General features: G+C 43.2%; 1 pseudogene; it reads left to right on the forward strand.

The window, feature by feature from the left end:
- The window catches only part of LOC102037654, a 41,949-nt pseudogene that overhangs the window by 17,737 nt on the left and 13,630 nt on the right, over positions 1-10,582 (forward strand).

Below are 10,582 nucleotides of genomic sequence, written 5' to 3' on the forward strand. Positions count from 1 at the left end.
TGGCATGGAAAACTCAGATCCAAGTCCTTCAGCTAACATTGCAGGCAAATCCTTTCTGAGCTAAGTGCCTGGAGTACAGTTAATTCCTTTCTGCTTGGTTTCTTTCAGTCCCATTTCATGCTCCTCTTCTCCTGGATGTAATTTGCCCAAGAAAGGAAACGCCTGGGGAAAAACAATTCCTCTGGCAGTGTTTCTAGATCCAAAAATCCTGGGGATGGGCTTTCCTGAGGGTGTTTTAATCTGGCAGCTCAGGCTGATATTCCCACCCTCTGTGGTGGGTTCGTGGTGCTGCCTCCTCAGTGTCTCCAAGCAGCATCAAATCTCATCCCCCTGCAGTGTCTAAGGGCTTCCTTCAGCAGGCAGCACTCAGAAATGCCTTAGTTTGGTTTGGGGACCACCTTAAAAACATGAAATTCACTAAGCAAGAACCACCAGGTCTGCTAGCCCTCCCTGTTTGGTTCTGGAGCCTGTAGGGTTGTTGTTGTCCAAACAGGACCAACCCTTTTGCTCTTTAATGACAGCTGAAACTCTCATGTTGTAATGTAAATAAAGCAAGGCTTATTTACAGGAGGAACACTAAATAGAGGGAAGCTCACAGGGAAAGCACAAGAGCTGTCAGCACCACATCTTCTGGCAGGGTCTGAGTCACTCAGACTTCATCAGCAGGGCACCAAGGTCCTTGGTGTCCCATCAACCTGATTTTCAGCTGTTGCAAAGGCCAATAAAGAAAGAAAAATGTAGAGAGAGGCTTCATAGTTCTCCCCATGTCGATGTGTGAGATTTCCAGTGGCACAGAGCTGGAGACTGCTTGACACCTGCAGTACTTGTTACGATGTAAATGAGACTCCTAAACCTTTTCTGAATTATATATAAATTGTAAGAGAAGTGCCTTGGTTCCCACTGGGCAGCTGAAGCTGTGCATTTACTGTTTGCCTGCAGATTTCACAGCAGCATATCAGAGGAGGCTGTGAAACTTCTCTTTTTTGGTATTAGTCTTTATTAAAATAAGTAGTTTTTGGCAGTACGTGCTGTTTTCTTTAAGAAGCTTAAAAAGGTGTTAGACAGTCATAAGAGCCTGCCACACAGCCAAATTGGTGTCAGTTTTGAATTTAAAAAAAATTGATGCCTTGCAATTCTAAAATACTCTAGGAAATGCTGTTGATTTTACACCTGTTCACTCCGTCACTCCTTCACTGCCGTTGGCTGAAATAGAAATTATTCCATTTTTGTTAATTCTGTCCTTGCAGTGAATGTTTGCACTTGTGCTGATCCTTCATCTCTGGGTTTCACATCTTCAGCTGGTTCTGTGGCCTCAGTGCCTCTGTGGCTGCCTTTGGTGCTGATGCTCTTAAATGCAAAGCAAGCAAGAGATGCAGGAGGTAGTGAGGTGAGCAGTGGTTTTCCAGCCACAGGGAACTGCACAGCCCCAGGATGTCTGTGGTGCTTGAGGATTATCACACTGGGAAGGAGGAAAAGCCTGTGAGATGTTTTTCAGTTCTTGGTGTCTGTATTTGGACAAAGAGGTTTAGTTTGGGTCTCTGATGCACATCAGTTGAAAATCAAAGTAGTTTTCCTGATGCCAGTGACATCCCAGCATGTCATAGAGAAAGAAAGCTACATTTTTTCCTTTCTGCAAGAGTTTTAAAGCCTTCACTTGGAAATTTCATGGAGAAAATGTTTTTCTCTGAGATATTAACATTTTTTGAACAGTCAGTCAACCAGAAAGGGAGAAGGTATGTTTTGATCTTCTCATTTTTAAGGTTTTTTGCCCCAACATGACAGCTGACAGCATGACAGGACAAAAGCAAGAGTAATGAAACAAGAAAGCAAGAAAACCTTTTCTCAGAAATCAAGATTGTAATTTCCAATACTTGGCATGTTGCTTATCTTCATACTCACTCTCCAGCTGAATAGCAGATCCCCCTGAATTGTAAAGAACTTATCTTTTCAGTTTCACAATCTACTTGGGAAAATTGCCATGTAAGCATGGGGGAATCTGACACATCTCTTCAGCATGAAGTGTCAAGCAGCTAAAATGACAACAATGTCCATTAAACCACCCAAGCAATTAGAAGGCTCATATTTTACAATGTTTTAACCAGCTCTTTTTCTCCTACCACATTAATCTGTCACCATTTCTCTTATTTTAAAGTGTCTTTGTGACCCATTTTCTTTTAAAGTTTTGATTGAAGTAACCAAAAATTATGGAGGTGGTTCTAAGGAAGATAGATTTTTCATTCTAGAAAGTGGATGAATTTTTCATTCCTGTTGGCTTAGTGATGGTCCACATGGGCAAAACAGTCTCTTCACATAGGATCTGGATTTCTTGATCAGGGCTGTACTCTCCTTTAGTAAGAAACATGTTTAAAGATCTGTCAGGTATACTGTTGTATTTCTATGGGAGTGAAAATCACACGCTTGGTGTTTTGCATTTCTGGAGAACATTCACTCAGTGGCCACTGTCACTGCAGGACACCAAATGACACTCTACAAGTCATTTACAAGTAAATTTACAACATTTCTATAATGCATATGTGGCATTTTCCTTGTTCTGGTTATGACCATTCCATTCTCCAAAGAGGTGAGATCATTATCCTTAATGTCAGACCTGTGTCTTGGTCCTGTGACTGGAGGAAAATGCTACCAATAAATCTCTGACCTCCCTTCCTCATCACCTCATTGAAGCATTCTGTAAAGTATTCCAGCACTTCTTTGGGCTCATTCATTATAACAAGCAGCTTAAACCATAGCTCTCTCACTCCATTTTTTTTTTAATCTTTACACAAATAGCTTAAAGCACATAGGAATCTTTTGTTCTTGGTAACCTGTAATCTAGGAATCTTTGGGGCTCATTGAATGCATCTCCTTCCTTCCTTGGCTTTTCATTGGTGCATTTAATTTTGTAGTAAGTGCAATGTAAGTGTTCATTCCAACTGGTTTTCATTAGAAAATGCTGTTTGGATTGGGAACAATTAATACACTGATGGGATTTCAGGTCTGAATGTACCTGATGGATCCCCTGCTCCAACCTCAGCACTACCCCATCCTGATGGGGCCAAGTGAGATTGAAATGAGTTATTGTGTTGTGTGTTACTGGCTTTCCAACCATGGTTTGAATGTGAACCCAAAATAGGTTTTTCTTCTTGGTTTCATAGATAAAAAAGGCTTTTTTTATCAGACTGTAAAATAATCCAATCTTTCTTGATCCATCAAGAATGAGCAAATGCATTACTGCCCAGAGATGTTGTTTGGGGTGAATTACTTGATCAATAGTTTCAGCCATCAGGAAAAATTTATGTTAATGTCATTCTGGGATCCACTTTAATCTTCCAGTATCTGCAGATATCACTCAGAATAGCTTCTCATCATTGAAGTGTAATGGTGTGAAAGGAGGAGTGGACTGAATATCTGAGAAACTGTCACAACCACTTTTGGACTGCTCCTTTGGCATGAGACCCAAATGTTTAATTTCAGCATTCAGCACGAGGCTGCTGGATCCAGGGATGAGAGAAGGGGTAGACAAATGTGGTCCTTCTATTGGAGATCCTTAAGAGCTCAAAATCAACACAGGAGCAGGCAAGATCCTTCTGAGCATGAAATGGGAACCAGGGCTGAACTCACTTGAATCCCTAACTGAAATAACCCCACATACAAACTGATAAGAAATAGTCTGGTGTTGCAGAGCTTTCAGTTTTCTGTAGATAAGAGGAGGATAAGCAGATCTGGAGATGTGAGTGCCCTGCATTAGCAGGCAGATATCCTGATAGATGGAGTCTTAACCTCTCTGCTAGTCTTGGCTGCACTTGTATCCTTGTGGAATTAAAATCTGATAAGAAACTACTGCTTCCATTTAGATCTACCTCAAAGACACAAATTGAGTTTAAAAATAATTTTGATGGATGGATGCTCATGTGGAAGCTTAGACATTTGTGAGCTACCATGGATTTCTATGTTGGATGTTTTAAGTTCTTGATGCAAAGAGTGTTATTCTACACTGCAGGAGAGTGAAGGCAGCAGGATTATGGATGTCCTCATCTGTCCTTTGTGCATCTGAAACCCTTCAGGGAACATGACAAGCTGCCTGAAACAGCCCTGCATGCAGAGACAGATTTGTATGACTAGCTGTGCATCCTCCTTTTGCACTGGAATTTCACATGGGGGAAAGCAGGGCAGTGTCATACATTCAGCCTCAAAACCAATGTTTGCCACAGAAATTTGCCTTTGAGTGATGGCAGGGCAGAAAAAGCAAACAGCTGGAGTGTGGATTTGTAACTTTCCTGTAGAGTTGAGCTACAGGTCAGAGGCATCTCTTGGTCCCTGCAAGAAGAGCTTTCCTGAAGCCTTGGACTTTGGTATTTAGTCTATAAGGTCATGCAGTCAGGACATCAAGTTTTAGCCTCCAGAATTTCAGCCTAGTCTGCTACTTGAGAGCAAAGATGTGGATTCTATTAGATAGCTGGGCCTAGTCCAAAGATCACTGAAATAACTTCAGTTTTCTGTATTTTCAATGGAATAAGCCTGTTTTTAAGTGCAGTTATTTGAATTCATAAAAAAGAGTTACTTTGTGATGCTTCCTTGATTACCCTTCTCCCTCAAGATTTTGAATAGTGTACATTTTATGGCACTGTACATCTCATATCTCACTTCATGGTGTCCCTGTGGATGGCTGCAGATGCTATTTCTGGTTTACCTTTTTATTTGAACTGGAAACATTTCAGTGACTTTCCAAATGTTCTGAACTCTTCATTTGCAGAAACCATTTACAGGCAGCGATGATCAAATGCACATGTTAGGCTGTGCCTGGCTGGTTTAATGGACATGTTTGTCATTTTCCTTTCACCCTCAGCTTTACATCCAGGCCAGATGCCCCAGGAACCTGACCTTGCCCCCTGCCAGAGCAGCATTCCCCTCCCATCCTGTGTGGCTGCGAGGCGTGAGCAGAGTGTGCCAGCAGTGCCAGCCTGTTGTCCTGCTCCAGCAGGATTAAATCCTCCACTGGAATGGCAGAGCACCCGAAAATGTCATCCTGGGCCCCAGAAACTTCAACAGGTACTGCCCTATGTTGATAGAAAATGTTCTGTTTTCCAAAGGTCTGGAGCTTTATAATTTTATCAAAATATTCATAAGTGACATTTTGTTGGTCTCAGCAATTTCTGAGAGTGTGGAAGCAAGGTTTTAAAGCTTGACACTAACTGATGCACAGAGATGCTTCTGCTTTCACTCTAGTCCAGCTTTTTTGATGTGCAGAGAGGTTTCTCTTTCCAGAAAGTTTTGAAATAGAATCCAAGTAAGTCCTGGACTGCTGTCCCTGAAATCCCTCCAGAAGAGCTCTGGCTCCGGTTCATTTATTTGTACTAGTCACTGCTCACATAATTTATCTCCCATATATATAAAGTGCAGAAATGCATCAGAACGTGCACAAAACTTTGCATCTTCTGTAATCCAAACAGCATTGAAATGATTGTGTTTTTCTAACTAACAGTTTAAAATGTTAGGTCTGAGCACAGCAAGATTGCAGGCTGTGCTGTATTTATTTCCCATGTTTTCTTAGCATTGCATAAGGACAGGGTATATCCACTTTAGATGCTGCTTTTTCCCTTGCAATCTTCTTCATTTTGCTTGATTTCATCTATGGTTTTTAGTGAAATTACCTGTGCTTCACACTGGTTCCACTGTTAGGAGAGAGATCAGCAGGGATGGGCATTGCCACGGTGCGCAGAGGAGATGCTGCAAGGGATGAGCATCACAAGAAAACCTGGCCATCACCTTGACTTCTGCAGTTTGTCTGAGCCCTCAGTTATTGTTAAAAACACACTGTGGTAAAATACCAGAGGCTGTTTGCAAGTGAAACCTGACCTGATTACACACAACAGAGGCTGAGGTCGCCAAAGCAGGTTTGAGATAGTTGGCATGAAAGGAGGCAGAGGCACTGGGGACGTGAAGCAGCACGTTCTGCTGGTAACCCTGGAGGGCTCCCAAGTCCCTCCAGTATCATCCAAACCCCACACCCATCCACTGCTCCTCTGGCAGAGTGTCCCTGCTGTGGCTCTGGGTAGGAGAATTTTGGCCAAAGCTTGAGCTCTGTTTAGTTCCCCTGAACTTCGGAGCTGAAAAAAAATCTAAAGATCTTGTCCTTTGATGCCATTATGAAGACCCATGGGAATGCACCTGAGAAGGGCAGTGTTTCCCCTTTATACATGCCCATTCCAGAGTGACACACACCTGGGCCTCTTGATTTAAACCTGTAGTGGCTGTAGGGCCATGATCCTTTGTGGTCATTGTCTGGACACTCCTGTCACAGGGGAATTGTCAGAATTAAATCACTTTTATCTGTATTAATACATCTTTGTGCACTTTAAGGAAGAGGAAAAGCTACTAGTTGCTCATGGACAACCTGAGTTTTGCAATTATTATCTGTCTTAAATGGTGAGCTCTCTCCTTGCTACTGCAGACACAAGTCACTGATGGCCAGCTCACCCTTGCCAAAGCTTTGGCCCACAATCTTCAGGCATGAATTTAGATTTGAAGGCAGCACCAGGGCTTTGGTAAAGTTCAGCTTTAACTTTAGCTCTTGTTCAAGCATCCATTTAACTACATTTTACTATTGAAAACCACAATGTGATTGTGGTTCCTTTTGTCTTGTACAAAACCAGTTATTTGAACTGGGCAAAGGTTTGTAGTGTTTTCTGATCCAGAAATTGTTGGCAAGGTAGCTGTTTTGAAGAATCATAAGTAAGAAATCAACTGGAACAAAGAAAAACCACAATTTGACTTAATTTCATTTGGGGCATCTTGCTAAGAAATAATTGGGAATGAATTGAGTGGCTGCTCTGTCTACACCTCATGTATGCTGGATGCTCAGTGGTGTGAGACTTAAGCCTGATGCAATAGTGAAATCTCCAGACTGCAAGGAATAACATGGAGAAATGAGATTCCCGTGGAAGGGTGAAAGAATTAAGGAGAAAAAGTGGTTTTTGGAGTTTGAAGGAAAATAAGTGCCTGCCTAAGCAATTTCATGTATGACCTCTACCAAGCATTGTATTCCAATGATTTCTGGAATGAAAGAAATCTCAGATTGTGGAGGCCAGAGTAATTGGAGATAGAAAACCAGACTTCTACCTGTCTCAAGTGGCTTTATGTTTTATCTGTTCTTTTAAAATTCAAAATACTGCATAACCTCCAAAAAATGTTCTCTTAAAACAGTAGCATCCGTGCCAAACATGAGATGCAAATGAAATCACATTTGGATGAACTTTAACAGCAATCTTCTAGGGTTAATAATTTCAGAAATAACCTGAGTGAACAGTTGAAGTGTTTTCAGTCCTGTCACTGTAAGCTGATGGATGGCTGTGTCCAGGATGCTGCCTTTGCATCCAGAGTCACTTTCCAGAGTCATCTACACTGGGCTGGCTAAAGGAAGGCCAGAGGGGAAATAAAGAATTTGACAGGGAGATGTGTACCAGGATTTGGATAGCACTAATGTTGGATACTTGCATGATTAACACTTTCCCTGCATCTGAGGCATGGCAGAAAGACCCAGTAGATCCTGTGCCAGTGCAGACATCTGTGAGAAGGCTGGAACACCCAGATTCCTGGGGTGGGCAGGAGCTGCTGGGGATGAATTCACATGACTCAGCTGAAATTGGCAGCGCTGAGAGCTGGGAATCTTGTCCAGTGAGCTCAGAGGCACGGCTGGGGTAGGTTTGCTCAGGGAGGAAGACACCAGCTACAGCACAGCCAGCAGATCTCTATCTCAATCCTTCTGTTGTGCCCTTCCTTCCTTCCTTCCTTCCTTCCTTCCTTCCTTCCTTCCTTCCTTCCTTCCTTCCTTCCTTCCTTCCTTCCTTCCTTCCTTCCTTCCTTCCTTCCTTCCTCGCCACTTCCTTCCGCCACTTCCTTCCGCCACTTCCTTCCGCCACTTCCTTCCGCCACTTCCTTCCGCCACTTCCTTCCTTCCGCCACTTTTCCTTCCTTCCTTCCTTCCTTCCTTCCTTCCCCTCCCACTTGTGCCTCCCTCCCACTGATTCAAACCAACTTTAGAGTGATCCTTCAGTTTCTTTGCCCCCATCAAACTAGAATTCCAGTGTCTCCAGGTGCTGCAGAGAGGCTGCTCCACGCCTGCCAGCGTTGTTCCCAGGGAGAGCTGGACTGGTTTGTGTCTGTGTCTCTCTCACTGACTGATGGGCAAACACAAAGCCGGGGTGGAGACCTGCAGGTTGTGCTTTCAGGCTGCTGGGGAACATTGCAGGCTCAGCAGAAATGCCTGATGAAGCTACAGATAAGAGTTGTCTGTCTCATGCCTGGGAGTTTCTGTGTGAGGATGAGCAGGAGGATGGGTATTGATGCTTCTGCAAAGGGATGTGCAGGGCAAGGAACTCCGAGTGTTTTGGCAAGTGAGCAGGAGAGCACAGGCTGGAATTTTAATGCCTAGCAATGAAGTGTGCTCCAGAATCAGTCCAGACCTGCTGAGGGTTTCTTTCAGGACACAAAAATGTCTGCAAAACCTTTATGCAGCCTCAGATCTCCAAGGGTTTTGTCTTTCTGTTGGAGTGGTTTCCATGACTTCACCCTCTCCAAGCTGTTTGTAATTTTCCTTTCCTTTAGTTCGGTTGGTTGATTTGGTTTGCTTTCTTTTTTTTTTTTTTTTTACTTTTGGGGGGCAGTGTTGGCTGTGAGGTTTTTGATGTAGGTTTTTTGGGGGGGAGGGGGGTGTTGGTATTTTTTTTCTGCTTCACAGAAGATTGAGAATTATCTGTAAGACTTATTAAGGGCATTTCTTAAAATTATTATCCTGAAGCACAAAGGTCCATAGAGAACATCAGGCTTGTTATAAGATGGAGGAGAGGCTGGTAAGCCTAGAGGAGAGGATGGAAAACAATAATTGGTTGTAAGTAAGTGCCTTCTTTTGGGTGCTGGAGAGCAGTGCAAAGATTGGTATTTCATACAGCAATCAAAGTCAGAAATTTAATCTTTCAATTTAATGACCCAGGCATTGTGCCTGTGCAAATTTTCTAAGCAAAGGCAAATACTATTATCAAAGGCACAGGGCTGTTCAGTAAGTCAGCCAGGCTTCTTTGTGCTATCAGCACATCTAAAGATAAGAATTATACCTCCTCAAAGCACATATCTGAAGTATAGTGTAATAAGTCATGTTGTTGGGGCAGCCTGAAAGCAGTGGCAGTTAGATGAAGCATTCCTTGCTTTTAATGAGAACAGGGAAATACCTTCACACGTGGTCTGCTGAGGCTCAGAGGGAAGGGTTCTCCCTTGTTAGGGCTCTCTGCCGTGGTTTGACAGGAGAATTCAGGGAAATGTGCCTGGAGGGGTACAGTGAGGTGCACAGTGCTCTTTGGTGCCTTGGTGAAGCAGCTGGATCCTTATGAGAGACTCATAAAAGAAATCAGGGAGGGGAGAGCCAAATTTCATGCCAACAGCAAACCAAAGGGCAGATGCCCATGTGAGTGCCCAGGCATGTGCTCAGCCTTTCTCCTGCTGCTGTTTGTGCAGGGATGGGCACAGGTTCACTGCTCAGCTCCTCTATTTCATGGGCTAAAAACCTGTGCTGGGGCTTGTTATCAAGTTTACCAGTGAACAATCTTAATTTTCTGAAAATTCAAGAGCCCAGAATGAGCTTCTGTCTAAACTTTTCTTTAAATATCCTGGACCTTTTTGACTTTGGGTGACACAAAGTCCAGGAGGCTGCAACCCATCCAGAGATGGAGATTTCAGTGCAGGGAAACTTCCACAGCCCAAGTCTGCACTCAGGCTCTGGGGGACTCATTATATTTGTATTTGCCAAGGTTGTGTAGGTAGATCTTTTCCTATGGCTGATTATTCAGTGCCAGTCTGATTCATACTTTCAGCTACTTGTCATTTTTGCGATTAAATTCCTTAGCCGTGATAAGGTCTGGAGAAAAACAAAGATAACAAGACAAGGCTAGAATGTGCTTGTTGCAGTCTTGCCCAGTTTAGAGATATTTCCTAAATTGTTTCTTTTTCAGATTAGCTTTTCCTCTTGCTTCCCAGATTGATAAATGCTCAGGAAGGCATAATTAGTATTTCAAAGCGGAGCTCCCAATTTAAAGCTGTGAATGCTTTCTTGTTCCTGTACATGCACGAGTTCTGACCCCTCCATCCCCTAGATCTGGATGCAATACAAGGAACACCACCACTACTTCCAATAATAATAAAGTGCTACTTGGGTTTCATAACCTGCCCCTCCTGATAACATCTGTGATTCAGAGTTAATCATCCACACAACACAGAAGTCAGCAGATCTATTTGAATTCCCTCCTGTCTATTTAAATCCCTTAAACTACCCACAGATCAACCCATGGATGAAAGCCACAAGATTTATATACATTTGTTTTTATAATTGGAAAGGAGCTAGAGCACTTGCAAGCACACCAGGCTGCAGATTGCACCACTCAGTGCAGTTGGGTGAAGCCTGTGCTGGCATTGCCTTCTCCAAGTGATCCTAAAGCCCTGAAGTTTTCCCTCCTTGCTTGCTCCCTTGCTGGTCTCTGTCATCTGAATTACCAAGGGATTAACAAGGTGCCTCTGAGGAGACACATCCTTCCAC

This window comes from Geospiza fortis, unplaced genomic scaffold (genome assembly GCF_000277835.1).
Source record: "Geospiza fortis unplaced genomic scaffold, GeoFor_1.0 scaffold171, whole genome shotgun sequence".
Lineage (NCBI taxonomy): Eukaryota > Metazoa > Chordata > Aves > Passeriformes > Thraupidae > Geospiza > Geospiza fortis.